Consider the following 21281-nt stretch of genomic DNA (forward strand, 5'->3'; position numbering starts at 1 on the left):
TGCCATAAAATTATGAAAAATTCAAGTCATTATGAGTTAGATGAAATAGTCATTTTTGAAAGTCAAAAATGAAATCTCTTGAAGCTTCCTTATCTGTCAAATAAAAAGTATTTGTACTTCTAAATATTTCATTCATTTCTCCAGCAATGGTATAACCAAACCACCTTTATGCCAAATAGCTTCTCTGATTAAGTCATGTAAATATTTAGGAACAGAAGTTATCACAATTGTATAGATGTATCTATCCACCACGCAATAAATTAAATCTGAAATCAAAAAGGATTGGGATTAATAATTAGCTTTCACTATGTTGCAATAAAGAGATGAACCCTTTCAAGTGGGCATAGTCATAAAGATTTGGTCACTGAGAACTTGTGATCAAAGAGGATGTTAAGATCAAAGTCCTTTCTTTCTCTTCCTTCTTTTAATTCTCTTTCTCCTTCTCCTTTTCCTTCTCCCTCTCCCTCTTCCCCTGCTCCTCTTTCTCCCTTCCCCCACTCCTATTCCACCTCTTCTTTACTTCCTTGCTTCCATGAATACAAATAATCCATCACATGTTCCTGACATGGGATACTGTGCCACCAGCAAATCAAAGCAATGAGGATAAGAAACATAAAATGAAATGTATACAATCAGAAGTCAAGATTTATCTTTCCTCCTTTTAAGTTAATTTTATAATGCATTTTGTTATATTAATAGGATACTGAAACACATGTTCTCATTTATGGTAAGCGATAAGATTTACTGGAGAAAAATCAGACCAACATCGCCATAATGAAATGATTGATTAAATTAATATTATATTAGGACAAATCTACTTTAAAATATTAGATATAATTGAATAAGAGGCAAAACATCACCTCTATGATTTCTCATGAAAAGACAGCAAAATACGATCTGTTAACAAAAATGGGTCCCATGGAACAATGGGAAACAAAATCTACACCTACAGATTGTGATATAGCTAGAAATTAGTTTTCACTATCCTAAGTCTTTGACATTTTAGGTTTGTTTACACAGCTACTGTCATCTCTTAGGAAATGACTTTATTAATACTCAAATGTTCGCAGCTTATAACCCAGCAACAAATAATTCTTCTAAATGTAAAAAGGCAGGGGGGTCTAGTTCAAAGCCTTGGCTTGGTGCCAGCTTAGTAAGGTATAGCTGCACCAGGGAAGATGGGTAAATCAGGGGTGGTTATAAAAAAAAAGCACTGGTCTGAAGCCTCAAAATAAGGACCCCATTCTGTGTGGGCCAAACAGTCTCTAACATGAGGTTCTTTTTAAATTAACAAGCACGATTTTAGATTTTTGCAGAGTGAGATGATGCATAGTTACAGACGAAGTCTGATATGTCAGGTAATGCAGTCTGCTCTTTCACATGTTACCCAATAGCCATGTTTCAACACATATGACTACAATGAGATTGTCCAAATTATACTGTGACTTTTACCTCTCATGAATCAAAATTCTAATAATTTCTGTCTTCCAGATGTTTTCACAACATTGCTCATGATCTTTTCTACTATGTTGTCTTCATTATTGATGCTCATACTACTTTTTTGTTGTTGTCTTTTGTGTATATGCCATTTTTAGTTCTTGAACACAATGTTTAATGGTCTCCCTTGTATTTTTTGCTCATGGCTGATGACACGCTATTCCTTGAGCCACATCTTCACCTTCTGCCTCCTGCTGGATAATTGGAGAAAATTTTTCACATTTTTGTCTGTTTGGACTGATATTGAGCTAAAATATTCAGGTGTTAGCTTCCTGAGTTTCTATGATTCTACACAAGAACAACTAACACCAAGCTTTGCTATACTATTATTTTAATTATGTCTTAGAAGAAAGTGAAGTCTATTTGTATTAAGTGTGCAATTTTCAAATACAAGTTTGAATCTACTTGATATAATGTAACTGCTATCAATTTTAACAGTTAAATCAATGAATGCTACATATTCCCAAAGAAATATAATTGAAAAAATGCATAATTATTTTCTTTAAACAAGTAAAGGAACTATGAATTTCTTTCACTTTACAATTCATGTTTTATATAACTTTAATTAGCAAACTTCCATGACTAAAAGTAAATATATTAATTTTATACTACAAGAAGCAAAGTGATTATACTTAAGAATAGATATTTCATCACAGTCAGAAGATAAGTTTTTGAGCATTCTCCCCATAAAGAAAAGTTACATGCAGAAATTAATGGATATGATGTGGCTTGATTATTAAACAACATATAAATGAATGGGAATATCACTCCATATTTCATAAATGTGTAAAAAATAATTCTGTTGCTAGGCTCCAATGGCTCATCCTTGTAACGCTATTTACTAAGGAGGCTGAGAGGTGAGAATCATGGTTCAAAGTTAGCCTAGGCAGGAAAGACCATAAGACTCTTATCTCCAATGACCCACCAGAAAACTGGCTATGGCTCAAGTGGTAGATCGCTAGCTGAAGACCTTACCGACATCGTCCAGGTCAGGATTTCAAGCTCCATGACTGACAAAAATTAAAAATAAAGTTACAAATAAAATAATATTTTGGTATAAATGTTAAAATATGTATTATAAAAAATCTTTAAATTCTCACTAGATATACTAGTTTATATACACGTAGAGAAGTGAACTCTGGTTTTAAATGTCATTGAATCAATTGTGTAAATCACACATTTCTCACTCAATTCATATTTGTATGTTTATATACTTATATGCCATAAGTATATTTAACTGATATGTGATAGGCAGTGTTGTTTTAGGAATCTCCCTTGGCTTTCTAACATTAAACCTTCTACCGTAAAATAAATAGTCTCTCCAACCTTGTAAGAGGTTTCATCTCAATGAAGCAGAAAAATATAAACCATAATCATTTTTTGGAAGACCTGTAACATTTTACATGCATTTCACTTAGTTTAAGAACCAAAACATTCAAGTCATCTTAACTGTACAAGTAATAACACAATGTCTTCTGAGCTTTTCAGTCTCTTAAGAGATGAAAACCTTTAATTATATATCTATTTTTTTCTGCCTAACATCCTATTCCTTAGGAAGATCTTTTGTGTAACCTTGTGTTCCTGATTAGAAGACAGGAACAAAGGCAATAATGAAAATAGCCAAGGAAAATATTTGAAACAATTATAAAACAATCGCCTACACTCCTGTATTCACTGGTTTCAATGAGAATATACGTTAAAGTATCACGTTTTTGTTATCATTTAAAGAGGAATAAATGAACTTCAATTAACAGTGAAGAAGGAAAAAGAAAACTGAAGACAGCTAGACTTTGAACAATCCAACATAAGTAAAATGGATTTATCTTTTTTTTCTATGTAGTTGCCAAAATAATAGAGAGCAACACCCAAAGGCAAGAAAACAACTAAGCCAAAGCAGTAAACGTTTGTCTATAAAATATGGTGAGGGTCTGACTCTTTCAAAGTCAGGCTTGCAAAGAGGAAAAGTGTATTTGCTTTAATGTGAACGATAAAAAATATAAAAATCCTTTATTGCAAATTTACATATCTAGACTAGGACTTCTTGTGTTGGAGAAGAGGAAAGATATGAAAAAGTTCAAGATTGTTTGACTATTCCCCAAGATCATTCTACTTTATCAGCTATAGCAATGCAAGTAGCCTTGGTTACTCTTAGTATCATGCTTGTTTACATTTAGAAGCATTATTTGTTGCTGGGTTATAAGCTGCAAACCCTTGAGTATTAATGTAGTCATTTCCTAAGAGACGAAAGTAGATAAAATGTCAAAGATTTAGTATAGGGCAAACTATTTTCTAGCTATATCACAATCTGTAGGTGTAGGTTTTTTTTTTTTTTACCATTGTTCCATGGGACCCATTTTTGTTAACTTCTTTTTCAACATCTGGTGATCCTATAACATCCTATACCAACCTGGGATTGCTTATCTTTACTGGATTCTCTAATTTCTGTTGGAAAGTTAGGAAGGAGAAAAGATTGAGTTACTGTTTCGGTTTTACCTTATTTTTTTTATTAGCTTAGAAACTGTAAATCAAAATAACATAAATTATCTTTATAATAACAGGAGACAGATTTCATTTCTATATTCTTAACCTAGCCTTCTACATAACTTTGGTACTTAGTGATCCCCAAATATGAAAATGAAGATAGGGAGCTTCTTGTTTAAATATTATTTAGGAATTCAAGACTTCATTAATTCCAAGCCCTTAGTAGTATGTACATCATACATGTGTAAAAAGCTGGTGGCAACTTTTTCTTATTCTCAGAAACTAGGATTCGTGGTATCCTTGTAGTTGCATCAAGAAAAGTCTTGGTTGATTTAGCTTACTACACCAAATCTGCTGTAAAATATTTTTACAAGATAAATGTATTGAATAATCCGTATTTACCGTTTACACTTCTAAAGGACAGAAATCTAAAATAAGTCTCACTAGATTAAAATAGAGCCTCCTACAGAGCTAAAATATTTTTCAGGTGAATCTAGTGGAAAAGGCATTTACTTCCTGTTCTGATTTCCAGAAACTTCAGTATGTTTTTTCTTGTCTTTTCCTTAATCTTCTAATGTAGCATCTTTACATCTTTCTGATGATTCTTACCTAATGATGTCCCTTTCGAACTACAGCTGGGACTTCTGAGTATTTTTGCCCATCTGATAATTATTCAAATTTGTGTTCCTTGGGTAATGAAAGGTGATTATTTTACAAACATATATAAAATATAAATCTACATTTGATTGATTAGATATTTCGGGACTATAGGTATTTTGGGAAGGTATTTTACTGCCTACCACAATGAGTGTGTAAGCATTATTTCTACCTGTTACCCTTTCATTAATTTTGAACAACATATTTCTTCAATAAAATATAACTAGAAAAATTTTGGTTCCTGAAAGCATTTAATCCTGAATAAAAATTGTCATTTACTAGAAATCTTAAATATCAGACAGCAGCTGCTGAAGCAGTTCTGGCACTTTCACTTTTTGTATATTCTGCTTACAATCTTCTCTTTTCAAGAGCATTTGATTATTATTTTGGAATTATGGTTAATAGTTATTTGACTGCTATTTTTAAAGAATGCACCACCAATATTAGTTCTCATCTTTTAACTTGTTTATGTGTAATATATTTCTGAAAGAAACACAGCTATTTGAATTACATGAACTGCTTATTGAAGTGTGGAGAGGAAAAGAAGAAAAAAGACGTCCCTGTGTTTCATGTTGAAAATTTACCTAAAAGCTATTTTCTTAACATCATATATTTTTCATTTTGTTTGGATTCTGATAAAATTTAGCCTCTCAACTCACACAATGTTAATGCAGTCTTATTTCATGCCTACTAAAAGCAAACATCAAATTACTACATATTTTAAATTTTTTAATTGTCAAAATTATTATTTATTAAAAAACAATATTTTTTAAAAATTAGCCAAGGAAAATTGTTAATTAGATGTTTAGAGTAGTGTTCAGTCTCTATTGTTGAAGCCAGAAAGGGAAAAACCATGCTTTTCTTCTTCCTTGAGCCACTCTTATTTATTTCATCTATTTCTGAAAGAATAAAATTCTGGCTTTGAAGCCTTTTGCTTGATATCCACAATGTGTTATTCTTTCTTTATTAATAGGAGAATTTGGAGAAAGGCTGAGAATTCTCACTAGGAAAAGGAGAAGAGGAAAAGAGAAGCGAGAAATCTAGGTATTTCTTTCTCATCTCAATCAGAAGTTCTTGATAATGATTGTGGATGTTAGATACAGTACTCTAGAGTGATTAAACACATTTATAGAAAGAGTTAACCCCACTTGATCACATAGAGAATGCTTATTTATTTAAAAAATGTAATAGCATCAAACAGGAAGTGTTATCTATTTGTTTAGTACTTGTTTAGTATTTGTTAAATTCTGATGTGCTGTAGTCATACAAGAATGGTAAGAAACTAACATATTAATATCACATACTAATATTCGCTTAATTCTTGCTGTGTTTGAGTTTTGCTTCAATTTTACATGCTATATTCTTCCAGTATATAAGTTGAAAAAAGTTTCCCTCTAGAAATATGCTATTTTTATCGGTAAGGGTAAAGAAGTTAGCTCTTAGACACAGACAATGGGATAGAAATCTTCCTCTAGAAATAGCCTTTGACCACTTCTGGTTCATATTTGTAAGCCGAAGTAAGTCACATGACCCATCTTGACATTGCATAGTAGAGGTAAATCTCACCTACAGTAAGCTGATACAGGACAGACTAATATGCCAAGATATGCAATACTTGAGATAAAGAGGAAAAAGAAGAGAACTATAATACAATCAGTCATACTTGCCATCACATGTCTCTGCAGGAAGGAAACTATTATGTACTTTTGTTTCTAAAACTACTGAGATCTTCAAATCATGTCTTTTATGCTTCCATGTTACTGGAATTAGAGAACATCTTAATACTGTGAGAGCATAAAATCTCAAAGAAAGCTGGACTAATTATTTCAATGATACATTTTGTTCTGCTAGGACATGAAACGATTTTATAGACAATACTTTATACTGGTAACTTCTTTTTCCAGAACTGTATTTTGTTAATATATGTGACTATCCACCAGAATAAATGTCTTCATTTTCTGCATTTTGTGCAGACAGTATATTAAAGTAGATGTGGAGTTCGTCAGTAGCACTTTTTAAAAGTGCAAAAAATGTGGACTAAGAGCCAATATACATATTTTTCCAACTTCACCTTCTACATTCTCCTTCTTCCTTCCTAGGAAATACACCCAATCAATAAAAAGGTTTAGATTTTTGGCTCTTGAACTTAAAAGTGTAAGTATAATGTTGTGTATGTCAGGGATGAATTTTTGTTTTTTTATATAATAATGTAACATGCAACATCCCTATGAGTCCTGCAGGTCTTAACACTGTACTTCTTTAGGGTGATAGGAATGTTAGCCTTACTGGACTTAGTATTGTTTTCCACTTCCTTTTCTACCACCTAGCCTAAAGTATAATACATAGTAATGGAATGAAAAAGTAATGCCATATTAAGAAAGTCATTTAGGGCTCTGGGAATGTGGCTTCATGGTACAGTGATTGCTTAGAATGCAAGAAATCCTGGGTTCAATTCCTCAGTACCACATAAACAGAAAAGGAAGTGGTGCTGTGCCTCAAGTGGTAGAGTGCAAGCCTTAAGCAAAAAAGAAAAGAAAAGAAAAGAAACATCTCAGGAAGTGTTCCCTGGACCTGAGTTCAAGCACCAGGACTGGCAAAAATTCTTTAGCTAGTAAATGCCAGATAAAGAACCTATATTTGAATATATAATTGCTCCTTCCAATAATGACTTAACCATAGTTCTTAATTCATGTACTTTACCTATATTAGAAGGCTGTGTTGAGAAAAAAAAAAAAAAAACATTTTGTTAGTAAGTCACGGCAATTAATGTCCGGAATGTGCTTAGATATCAAGTGAAGATTAATCCTGGAAATTCAAAGATTCCAAGATTTTGAGTGGTCACTGCTAATCACAATGAGAAGGGTCGTCTAAGTGAGAATTGGAAATCTTTTTGGTCAGCATGGCACCAAAAAGGCACCAGTTAATTAATAGTTGTGATAGAAGTGAAGGAATAAATCCAGATGGATGAAATAAATGGGAATTGTTAGTTTTTTTTTAAAAAAAGAGATAGCCGAGCAAGAACAGCACCATGCACGTGGTATTCAGACAAGTAGTAGGTGTATTCTTCGTTCCAGCTGGCACCAGGCCATCTTGGTCCTCCACGTGGTGGGGAAAGGCCTGGGAAAGATTGCTGGGAGATCTGGGAAAGAGAAACAGCTGGGAAAGAGAGAGCTGGGAAAGAGAAAAGAGCTAGAAAAGAGCTAGAAAAGAGAGTATCTGGGAAAGAGGTGGGAAAGGGAGAGCTAGGAAAGAGAAGAGAGCTGGGAAAGAGAAGAGAAGGAAAGAGCTGAGAAAGATCTAGAAAAGAGCAGAGAGAGGGCATCTGGGCCTGGGGTAGGCCTTATATAGGGTATGGTTGCAGAAAGGTGTGGCCACATCAAATTCAGATTGACCTCAGCGGATGCAGATGTGACCTCTTCCAGGTGTCCTAGATGCCTAGTTAACACAGGTACTGGGAGGAGACTTTGCTGAGAGGAGGGTAGAGTCTGCTAGCCATCCAGGAGCAGACCTCACAATAATAATAACTAAATTATACCAGAAATTCTTCTAGGGAACCATATTTGATTATTGAAGAACTAGCTATGAACCAAACTTACTCCTCATTACCTTTAGCATTCTATATCACTTAGGCTAGTTCTTAATCTCTGTGTGATAAATTGAATGCCATTCTTTGTTATTCTTTCCTATCTGATTTCCATTGCTTTCTAAAAATCTCAGTCTTTCTATATTTCTCTACTAACAATTATTTATACTAAGTCCACCGCCACAGACATCAGAAGATGCTAAAGTAAGAGTCCAATAGCTCATGAGTCTTTAATGTAACAACATGGAAAAGGAGGACATATTTATTGCTACCTCAAATTTTCTGAAAAGCTGAAATGTCATCATTTGATTCAAATTTCCATTATTTGTCTACAGTGTCATTAAGTGCACATAAATACAAATATGAGCCGGGTGCTGGTGGCTCACAGCTGTCATCCTAGCTACTCAAGAGGTTGAGACCAGAGGATTGTGGTTCAAAGCTAGCATGGTCAGGAAGGTACATGGGACGCTTATCTTCAATTAGCCATCAGAAATCAGGAAGTGGTGCTGTATCTAAACTGGTAGAACACTCAATTTGAGCTCAAGAGCTGAGGAACAATGCCCAGGATCAGAGTTCAAGCCCCACAACCAACAAAATAGTCAAATATACTTTAAGCTTTCCCAAAAGGGACTATGACGTGAATAGTAATCTTCCCAAGCAGAAAATTTTTTCCAATATGATTCAGTACACCTACTTTTGCTGAATTATTTAAGTTATGGCTTCTTTGCTGGATGTATTCTCTTCTTTTAAAAATGGTCAAATATTACCTTTATAATAATCTTAATCTAATAATTCTTGGTTCCAAAGAGAAGTCCATACAGTTGATGTCACTTAGCTTTCTTACTATCTCAGTTCAAAGCCAACCCAGGCAGGAGAATCTGTCAAATTCTTATCTCTAATTAAACACCAAAAAATCCGGAAGTGGACTTTTGGCTCAAGCAGTAGTGTACTAGCTTTGGGGGCAGGTGGGCAGGAAAGACAATTGTTCAGGGACAGGGTCCAGGCTCTGAGTTCAAGCCCCAGAAGCAGCACAAAGTAAAGAAACAAAAAAAGCAAACAAAGAACCCCACATATTTCTTTGGAACCATCCTTAAAGCACTGGTTTGAAAAGATGCTCCTTTTGCTGATCATACTCACTGTATCCTGCTTTATGGAATCCTTATGGATATGGCGAACTCAGGACCAGAAGAAAGGAATGATATCTGACTTTTACAACAAGAGAATCATCTCAGGACTTAAACATCCATGCATAAGACATTTTAAAACCTCCGTGTCTTTGTTTCTTGGCAGTAGAACATTGTACAGCAATGTTATTTCCATTTTTTCTATGCTGGCCTTCAAATGGCATATTGTTTCCTTTTGTAATACTCTGAACTAGAAGTCTACAGAAAGTTTTATGAATAAAGAGCAAACTCAAAAAGTCAGGGACAGAGTTTCCTTCAAGCCTTGGATTATTTTCTTGTACAGTAAAAGGACAACACAAATTAACTTGAAATTTGTCATTTCTCTATGTTCAATTTCTCTCCTGGATTCAGTTTCTTCTTCCTGTAAAAGTTCCTTCCAATTACTTCAGTAACAATCTACGGTGCTTCTCCAGGCAAAATGAATGTTTTCTGGCTTCATTGAAATAGCACAAAGACATCTTTGGGCATGAGGTAACACGTGTTTCAGAGACAACTTAGTAACAAGAAAATATGGAATTTACATGGCTTATAAAACATTATCCATGTACATATGGCCATGTAATAATATGTTAAGTGAAATGAGCCCCAAAATAGAGACACAACTTGTTTTTTTTTCTTTTTTACTATTGTTTTTAATGTATCTAACATATATTATGTGGCTTTTTTTGTTTCTCTTCTATTTTCTTCATCCATGGTATAACCCATTTCCACTGTTTGATGTTGGTGACCTTGCACATACGTTTTTCTAATGTAGGGAGGGGAAGGGAAATAAAATGGTGAAACAAGGATACAGTATGACCTGTTGTAACAATGAGACGAACAAAACACTACGTTGAAAACGAACTTTACAACTTGGGGATAGGAGGGGAAAGTTGGGGTGGTGGGGAGAAAAAGCATGGCAGGGGGCTGGGAAGGTGGCCCAGTGGTAGAGTGCTTGCCTTGCATGCATGAGGCCCTGGGTTCGATTCCTCAGCACCACATAAGCAAAAAGCCAGAAGTGGCACTGTGGCTCAAGTGGTAGAGCGCTAGCCTTGACCTTAAGAACTGAGGGACAGCGCCCAGGCCCAGAGTTCAGGCCCCACAACCGGACCCCCCCCCAAAAAAAGAAAAAAAAAGAAAAGGCATGGCAGGGGAAAGACAAATGCGGAGGTAACAATGCTCGTTAGATAATGTAGTCATTAACTTACTTATGTAACTCTAACCCTTCTGTCCACCATTTTCACAATAAAAAGCATGAAAATGTAAAACATTATCCTGGAGTACATTAAGTTCAAATTTCCTAAGTGCTCTGTAAATTAAGACCTATTTTAAGTGGGAAGAAGATTCTCAGAAACATTTTTTGTCAGTGTGTTGTGCATTATTATCCAAGTGTACATAAGTTAACAGAAGGAGAAAAAATAGGAATAGGAGAAAGAGAAGTTCTGTATTTAAGTATAATGGTTCAATACTCTATAGAAGACTCTGCAAATAAGACAACTTTCAAATAATAAAGCCAACGCCAGTATGTACATCTATGGGAGTGACATAGACAAAGCATTACTACTAAGTGGAACACGAAGGATGAGACCAGTCTCCTTCTTCTACTAGCTCTAAATCATGATAGTTAATCATTAAAATTTGTGAAAAATAGAATGAAAGAATAATTTTGGTTCTAAGCAATTCAGATATAAGACCATGGACTTAAATGGAAAAAAGGCCATGTCAAGAGCAGGAATTATACTAGCAATGAACTAGTGGCTAAAATTACATTTCTTTTTCTTTTTCTTTTCTTTCTTTCTTTCTTGTTTTTTGATGGTAGTGGGGCCTGAATTCCGGGCCTGGGCACTGTCCCTCTATTCTTCAGCTCAAAACTTTTTCTCTACCTTTGAACCCCACACCACTTCCAGTTTTCTGGTGGTTAATTAGAGATAAATGCCTCAGAAACTTTCCTACTCATGCTGGATTTGAACTGCAATCATCAGATCTCAGCCTCCTAATTAGCTAGGATTACAGTTATGAACCACTTGAACCCTGCTTAGGATCACATTTCTATCAGTGTATACTCAGCATATGTAATGTGTAGGTTCATCTATCTTTATATGAACTCGATTTAAAAATATGGGAAACAGCTTAGATTTTACACTCACAAAAATGGTTGCAGTTCAAAAGTTGATACCCCTGGAGAAATAAAACTTAAGAATGTAAAGGAGTCTGGGAAGTTCAGTTTGCAACAAGCTTGGGCAAAACACTATAATTAACCAGCCAAAAGATGCATTAGAATAATGTCTCAAGTGATGGAATGCTAGTTATGAGCAAGATTGCTGAAGAAGAGCTTGAGGTTTTTTTTTTTTTTTTTTGGGGGGGGGGTCCGGTAGTGGGTCCTGAACTCTGGGCCTGGGCGCTGTCCCTCAGCTCTTCAGCTCAAGGCTAGCGCTCTACCACTTGAGCCACAGCGCCACTTCCAGCTTTTTTTTTGCTTATGTGGTGCTGAGGAATTGAACCCAGGGCCTCATGCATGCAAGGCAAGCACTCTATCACTGAGCCACCTTCCCAGCCAGAGCTTGAGGTTTTTGCATACATATATACATACAAATACGCACATACACACAGATGCACTTATATGTTCAAACACACATATGGAACAACTCTCAGATTCTGTAGAAAAGTTAGAAAATATGTCCTGAGTAAAAAGAAAATCAAGTGATAATTTTTAATATTTGAAAGTCCTCAAGTGAAATTTCTCCAAAAAGCTTGAGAATATTACATAGGTGGGAACGGAGATAGTAAGAAAGTTAATTCATCATTAATAAAGGGATTGGATCCAGAGTGGAATGAATCAGAGACCCCTTCAGTGCACATGAAAATATTCATATCCTGTGCCAAATGTTAGAACATCTTTGAAAATAGTACATAAACAGCCTGAGCCATCATTCTAGTGGAAAATATTATTGGAGAAGTTCAGAATTGCTAGTCTGTATCTAGATTAAATAAATAAAAAAACTATGGTAGGACAATGTGATATAAGCCAGGAATTGTAGCACTCAGACTAAGACAGGTGATTAGAGAGTGGAATGACATAGTGATACTTTCAGTGGAATAGGTAGTATAATTTTGTCTCAATAAAACAAACCAAGAAAGGAATAAAAAATAAGCCAGAAAGGAATAGACAGTTGGAAGTATGGGCTAATTTTGTCAATATGTTTTGAGAAGTCAAGTTTCCTATTGAAATGCAACTCATATATAATCCTCAGTTGTGTTTAAATGTCGTCTTCATTACAGAACATTACTAGATGCAAAAGACCTCATGATTCCCAACCAAGAATTTGAAAAAGCAACCATCATTCTGTTAGATTCCAAAGAAATGATGAAGGATTTCAAAAGCTTAAGTCTAGAGAAATAGGAAAGTTCATTTAAAGTAGGACATTGTAGACCTGGCTAAATAATAATTTAGATTTAAAATAAATATTTTTGTTTGTAATTTAATATTCTATAGGTTACTATAAAATTGTTTTTAAGTAGAAGATTTAATTTACAAATTCACAAATGATTCTGGCATTCTATTTGCCTAAAATATTCTTTCATGTAAGCTATAATTAGAACTTAGTTAACAGTTAATTTCAACAGTTCATAAGTAACATGATAATGTGAATAATCTAGATAAAGTTGACAACAAATTGATGCTATTAATTTATAAATTTACCAAAAGAGCAACTTTTTGAGACTTTGGTGTAACATGGTATGAAGAGAGTAATTGTGTGACATCTTAACTTCTAGGCCTGGGCACTGTCCCTGAGCCTGTTTTTGCTCAAGGTTACTGCTCTACCACTTGAACCTCAGTGCCACTTGTGTCAGGCTTTTCGTGAGCAGTTTATTGGAGGTAAGAATCTAAGGAACCGTCCTCCCAGAGTCTTCAGATCTTAATATTCAGACATTCAGATCTCCTGAATATCTATGATAGATAAAATATATAACTGTAAATAATATTTGCAAGTGTTCTGATCTCAAGGATAACACTGGGTGGAAAATGATGCAGCAAGTTTAGTGTAGTGTTCTTTCAAGAATACGAAGGGCATCACATTAGCAGAAATGTAGTATTTTTTTACAATAGTTATATGCTTGTCATGTTGTGAATTTAAGGAATTTTAAGGTGCACATTACAAGTTGGAAATTTTGGGGCTAGGATGACTTTATGGCATAAAAACTTGGGATTGATGGTTATAGAAATGATGGCTTACTTTGATGGACAAATTTTTACTCTTGAGGAATTAATATAGATACTTCATAGTTTTACCTTCTACCAGACTGTGGCTATTTTTTCTGTTGAATTTAAATATGTAACGCCCCATTGAAAACTGCACTTATTGCAGAATTAAATAAAATGCAAACAGGTACTGTTTTGAATGTCTCTAGTGTGGCATGTTCAGAATTTGAAAATGAGTAGTTAGTAGTGATAGGAATGTTGAAAAACATATATACTCTGTCCTCTTAACAATTATTCCGTTTTAAAAGTTAGGAGTTTCAACAGAATTGAACTTTTTTTGTTTTAGAATGAGACAATACTAAAACAATCTTTTTTTCTAAATAATGACAATTATTTTCTGAAAATATTGTATAGTTTGATAATATTCAAGTTGATGACCCTCTGATAAAGGGGTAATTAATTCAAATTAGCAGCCAAAAATGTTCATTTCTTTAAAAGGTAATACACATAGAATAATATTTACTATACCAATAGAGTAATATTATATTTTATACAGCTAATTTTTAATTTAATTATATCGTCAAGGTGATATATAGAAGGGGTTGCAGTAATTATAAGGTAGTGAATACATAACATGTGTAACTTTTTACCCCCTCCCTCAATTTTCTCACAGTTTTCCTTCAGCCCAATACCCCTCATAAGTTGTAATGTAAATTTCCAACATGTTGTTTTGTGAGTATTGCTATTGCATTGGTTTGCCCTTTGTTCTTAGTCTTGCCATTTCGTTGTTCCTCTTCCCTTGCCAAATTAAGATAAATGTATATACAATACACAGGATATTGAAATCAAATATAACAGGGATAAACCAAAGGAAAAACACAAAAGAAAAAAGAAATCACATAGTACATTAAAAACAACCACAAACAGAAAATTTTGTTCCCATATCCAGGATTCCATTTTTCTCATCATCATCTTATATGGTCATACATATATAGTTATTGAGCAATTCTGCTCAACTGCTATTACTATCCTAGACATTTCCTACTTATTAAAAATGAGCAAACCACGGAATCTGTTTCTTTGTGTCTTGGTTATTTTACTTCGTGGGATTTTTCCAAGACTTTCCAGCTCCGTATGAATTTGAAGTATGAATTCCACCGTGCATACATAAATCCATTTTGTAAATTCGTTCATCTACTGAGTGGCATATTGGTTCAAAACATGACTGCATGTAAGTATCACTTAGGGTCATTCAAAAATGAGAGATGCCACTTCCCCAGACATTCTAAAAGCATGATTTCTAAGTATCATAGGATTTTATGGTGGTACGATTTTTGAGAAATCTGGATGAGTCTTATGTATATCTTGCACTGAATTAGGCAGGAAGCTATCCAATATCATAGAGGATAAAAATGGTAGTGTCAAAAATATTTCCCTTGAGAAAGATATAGGAGGCTGCCAGAAGTATAAAGTAGTTCAGATAATTTTGAAGAATTTAGAAATGCAAGCTTAAGTATGTCTCTTTAAATAATAATTATGTAAGTAGAAGGACAAAAGAAGGGGACAGGAAGAAAATAACTGACAGCAGATCATTGTCCCAAGATAGAGTAAAAAAGACATAGTCTATAACTATCAAGTTAAAGAGAGACCAGTAGAATACATGCCATTTAATTTAGGTACATGCAAAATAATTACTTGGCTTTTTCCTACTTTAATGATCCAAAACAATTGAAAACTTATAAGAAAAGTTATGTGATTGCCATTGCTTCAACCTGAATACTAACTGTGATGAGCCCTTTTTTTTCTCACTTTGCAGTTGGAAAATATCCCTAGTTGATGATGATGTGGCTGAGTAGAGTCAGAGTTATGGGCTTGTTCTTGTACATTTATCCCAGAAGAGGTTAAAGCAGTTGCCCCCCCCCAAGATATCCTAGTACATTGTCTGAATCTGTACTTTGAACACACCCTCACACCTGAGCACATTATTTGAAAATATACTTCAGCATGTGGCACATTCTACCTTGTGCCCTTGTCTTCTTTGCACATTCCTTTTGAGTTCATCGTTGTTCTATTTCCATTTCATCTGTAAAAACTGCTAAGAAAATTGTTCAACTACCACTTCTTCTTTGACATGCCCAGTCTATGTATGAAGGTATATTGTCCATATTAAGCAGTAGGGTAGTGCTCACTCTCTGAAGAGAAAAGTTCCATAATATGACCCTGTGTCCACATTAGAGTGTGTAGAATTTAAAGCATTTTAAGACAAACTGTGATATTAGAATTGAAAGGCTCCTTATGGACATTATCTGGGAGCTCATTAGTTTTCCCAAGAGAAACATAAATATCCGAAAATCTGGATTAATATTTTTAATGTTACCACTGTGCATGCATCCATATTAAAGATTTGCACAAATAAATAAACAAAAAAAAACTAAACCATAACAGGTAGATTGACTATGTGCTTATAACAAATTATGGAATAGATTTTGGATGTATTGCAAATTCCTAACCAGTATGAATTAACTTCTTCTCTCCCCACCACTACACACAAATATTTAAGACTGTGAACAGAATTATTTCAAGTAACATACTGTAAATATTACTGCAATATCATGTGTATATCTAAAATTCCCTTGAAAGTAATAGATTCTACATTCTATTGAAATATTAGTTATTTTATTCTACGAAACATTTGGAACAATAGACTGTATATCTTTGAAATGAAAAAGGTCAAAAAATAGTAGCATAAAAGTTTTAGAGGAAGTCTGTCTTCAGCAATGTATATATATATATATATATATTATATGAAGAAAGACATACAGTTTAGAGATTATTTGTCATCAGAAATATATACATATATATGAATTTATGTGTAGAACGATGTACATTATAGTGAAACAAAAATCTTAAAACATAATTAAAATTAAAAAAATACATCAACCAAGTGCCAGTGACTCACGACTGTAATTTGAGCTATTCTGCTTAATGAGATCTTAGAATTGTGTTCGAAACTAGCCCAGACAGGAAAATACTTTTTAGGGGGCTGGGAAGGCGACTTAGTGGTAGAGCGCTTGCCTTGCATGCATGAGGCCCTGGGTTCGATTCCTCAGCACCACATAAGCAAACAGAAAAAAGCTGGAAGTGGCACTGTGTCTCAAGTGGTCGAGCTCTAGCCTTGAGCTGAAGAGCTGAGGGACAGTGCCCAGGCCAGAGTTCAGGCCCCATGACTGGACCCTCCCCCCCTGCAAAAAAGTTTTTGTTAGATTCTTATCTCCATTTAACCACTAAAAACAGGAGTTACCTCTGTGCCTCAAGTTGTAAAATGCTGGCTTTGAGCATAAAAAGTCTTAGGGATAATGCCCAGGCCTTGCTAACAACAACAATATATATCACATTAATTTCAAAAAAGCACCTTTTAACTGCTGTGAACATTTCTTAGAAACAAGAATACAAGCCCCTGGAAAATGTTAAGTAAAAACTATAGAATATTAAGTTTATGTTAAAGACATGACTATTTAATTTAAGATATTTAGGTAATGATTAGGAATTAAGAATAATGATAATATATTGGGACTGGTCTTTTATTTTATTTTACTATAGTAATAAAATGATATTTGTAATGATTGTATAAAAATAATCTTGTTTGGTATTTGAGCTATAATAAATAATAAACATTTTTAATTGATTTCCATAGGAAAAAATCATTTTCTTAATGGTATCAATTCTTTTGATTATTTTTCTTTTTTTCTTTTCTTTTTTTCCTTTTTTTTCCTTTGACTCGCTTTTTTTTAAATTTTATTTTTTATTGAGAACATACTGTACAGAGGAGTTACAATTACATGGGCAAGATAATGAGTACATTTCTTATCAAGCATTGTAGCTTCCTCCTTTTTTTACCCCTCACATCCCTTCCCAGGGGATCAATTCTTTTGTAATGTCAAAACAATTAAAAAAATTAGTCCAAGGCTGATTTGCTCTAAGACTATATTTGTTTTCTTGTTCTAGTTTTTATATGTTGGTAGAAATTAACATTCCAAAAATTCAGTGGATATTGATATTCAGGAACATCTTCATAGGTACTAATATTGGAGTCGCTTAAGTGGAATTGTTTATTTAATTTGTTATTTTCACAAATAAATTAAAATGATTATGTATTTTGTTTCTTTTCACTGCTATTGGCTCTTACATTAAGAATAGTTTTTTTTTTTCCTAACAAAGTAGAGAATACAATTGGATTGAGGAAGTAACATATGACTTTCATAGAATGCAGATGCATAGATTTGGGTCATCTGTCATTTGCTAAAAGTTTCTTCCAGAAAAGGTTATCAATTACTTATAAGTGATGCATTATTCCTAGATATTACAGTTATCGCATACACTTTTTGATTGAGTTATCTCTGTATAAACTCAAAAAAAACACCGGACCAAAAAAACTCAAAGTACACAGAAATCACATCTTTGTTTTAAACGCTGTAGTTTACAAGGAATTTTTAGCCAACACTGAAAACATCTTTTTAGGTATTCTGCAATTTGTGTGAAGTGTTTTTAACATTAGTTTTCTTTTTTTGCTGACATGAAATTCACATCAATAAATAATCTCCTTTTATTGTATACATTTTAGTGCTTTGGAAGTAAATTGTACAATAATAGGTTTTCCAAGCCTAATTTTCACAAACTTGCATTTCTTCAAATAGAAATGCTGTAAATTTTAGAACCGACATTAAAATTGATATAAAATTCACTTACAGGAATTTGTCCAGCATACATCCTCTATAGTGTGTCTTTTCGCATTTGTTTTTGGGGATTATTTCCAGGGTCTCACACATATTATTCAAGTGCACTGTCAATGAACTACATTCCCTGTCCAAACAAGTTTTTTACTTCTCTTTAATACATACATAGAAGTGTAATGCCTGGATAATATACAATTCTCTTTGACCTTTTGAAGACTTGCAATTTGCTTGCTAAAATGATCACAGTATTATACAAATCATTCTCCTATGTAGAGTTTATCATTTTCTCCACAAATGCATTACTATATTTTGTGTCATCTTTTTATATTAGGGTCATACTAGTGAGTTTTCTTTGTCTTTTTTCTTAGAAACTAAAGAAGAACTTATTTCATATGATCCTCCTATTGACTATTAATTTATATATGTTCTTCAAAGAAATATCCTATTCAGGTAAAATTTATATAGAATTAGAAGATATAAAAATACTTAAGATTCAGAAATATTGTAGCATTAACAAATATGTTCCCTGTATCTGTTGGATATGTTTTCACTTCGGTTATAGTATCCTTTGGATTATGAAAAGCTATCACTTGATATTATCCAGTTTATTCTTGTTTTTCTTTAGCCACTAATGATTTCCATGTCAAATTTTTAGAAATCCTTAGTGATGCAATGTCATGAAATTGTACATTTATGTTTTATAGGTTTTCACATCTCACATTTAGTTTGATAATCATTTTTATTTTAATTTTTTGTATAAGGATGGAGGTAGGACGGGTGCCTGAGGCTCATATCTGTAACCCTAGTTACTGAGGAGTCTGAGATCTGAGGATCACAGTTTAAAGCCATCCCGGGCAGAAACGTCCATGAGAATCTTATATCCAATAAACTTGTAGAAAACCAGATCTGGTTCTGTGACTCAAGCGGTAGGGCACTCACATTGAGCGGAAGAGCACACAGACAGCGCCTAAGCCCAGAGTTCAAGCCCCATGAATGACAAAAATACAAAACAAAACAAAAAAGGTTTGAGGTAGTAGTCTAAGATCATTCTTTAAATCTCGAGAGAAAATAGTGTCAATACACCCATTTAAGATTTTATTTTTATTTCATAAAGTCATAGGATAGTTTTCAACATCTATTGATCATAAAACTAAGAATTTATTTTTGACAAATCTGTTACATTCTTCTATGTATCTGCTCTTATAGTAGAACTATTTTATCTTTACTACTAAACGTGGTAATAAGATTCAAAACTAGTTTGAAGGCTGAAGCTACACCCATTTTACAAGAATGTTCTGACTGACCTGTATTCCTTGAATTTACATACAAGTTTGTTGAGCAGGTGGACCAATATTCTACAGAGATATCTAGATGTTTGTTAGTCACTCATATTTTGTACCTTGGAAAAACACAAGACCCCAGATATTATACATAGAGAAATGTCTTTAGAGAATACTGGAAACAACTAAAATTAATTTAGGAATGAGTTAAGATTTAGATAATGCTGTAGCATAATAAATCTGAATGATAACAACTTGAGCTTTACAACAGAGGAGAGTGAGAGGGGAAAGAATGATGGACCACATAGGAGCTATATGTCATTGCTATTGTGTTTCAAAAAACAGAAAGACTTCAGAGAAGAGAAGGAGAAAAGTAAAATGTCCTGAGTCAAGTTTCTTTTTAATCCATCTAATAGTTTGGACCAAAAGTCAGTGAAAAATGGGAAAAAATAGAAAATAAAGCATTGTATAAACCTATTACAATGTAAGGAAATTTAGTAGGAATATGATAATTAATTCCCAAAGAAATAAAAGAAAGAATAGCTAAACTATAAAGGGAGAAAGAATGAAGAGAGAAAAGAAGCAAAGTAAAACCTTTATCAATAACAAAGACAAGAGTTTGGAAGTGGAAAGGCAGTGGGAATATTCTAAATAACAATAAAAATTGCTAGCGTGGATAGAATATGGATCACATTTTATCATATATAATTTTGAAAAAACATACTAGGAATGAAAGTTTCAAAGTCATGATTTAAAACAATATTTGGACTATAGGCAGTATAGCCCAGTGGTAAAACATTGGCCTAGCATGTGTGAAGCAATGGTGTGATCTCTCAAACATTACAAAGTACACACAAAGCACACACACACAAAAACCACATAAACACACACATACACACCACATACACACATTTGGAATATTGATATTATCATATTAAATGGAGGAAATTATCACAAATAGTAAAAGTATGTTATATATGAAATCTTAATATTGCTCGTACAATTTAAAAGTTTAGTAGAAATAAAATAATCACAATATACTTGGATTTTATAGATTAAGTAAATTGAAAATTATTAGAAGACATGAGAATCTTTGCAAATAAGTTTCAATAATAAACATTTTTAAATATGTGTCCTTTTATTTTGACAAAAGATTGATGTTACTGGTGTTTTAACTCAAGATTTAGTATATGATAGTGAGGTGCCCTATATAACACTAGCGATGGCTGTATCTCTAATCATTTCATTCTGAATAGTTTTATAATAAGGTCACAGAGTTTCTCAGTATCTCTCGAATTACAAACCCTATTTACACTTCCCACCATAGCGAGGAAATGGATGCCACAAATCACAATGCGGAGATCAAACTTTTTATTAATTCAAGTAAAAATATTTCCAAAGAGTGACCAAGTAATGAAGCCTTTCTTAATAAAGTATGTGCTTCTTGAAAATACAGTAAGTATTTGTTACCTGGACAAATATGTTTATAACTATAAGAAAATAAATTTATTTAAAATCAATAGCCATATAAAAATTAAGAAAATAATTTAAAATAGTCACATGTTAAATATTATAAAAGCAAAATACATGTGTCTGAATAGTTTACATGTGTAAAAACATTGCAAAAATAAATTAACTAATCGTACAACTCTGAAAAAATGAATTAACCTAAAGAAACAAATCATT

General features: G+C 33.3%; 1 long non-coding RNA gene across 1 annotated transcript in view; it reads right to left on the reverse strand.

Moving 5' to 3' along the window:
• Positions 1-1307: 1307 nt before the first annotated feature.
• LOC138815159 (uncharacterized) overlaps positions 1308-21281 on the reverse strand; it is a 60985-nt gene continuing 41011 nt past the window's right edge. The window contains exon 3 of the long non-coding RNA XR_011368196.1: positions 1308-1691. This is a non-coding gene — a long non-coding RNA (uncharacterized lncRNA). The remainder of the gene's footprint in view (positions 1692-21281) is intronic.

This window comes from Dipodomys merriami, unplaced genomic scaffold, assembly GCF_024711535.1.
Source record: "Dipodomys merriami isolate MVZ:Mamm:240054 unplaced genomic scaffold, mDipMer1.0.p SCAF_108, whole genome shotgun sequence".
NCBI classification, from domain to species: domain Eukaryota; kingdom Metazoa; phylum Chordata; class Mammalia; order Rodentia; family Heteromyidae; genus Dipodomys; species Dipodomys merriami.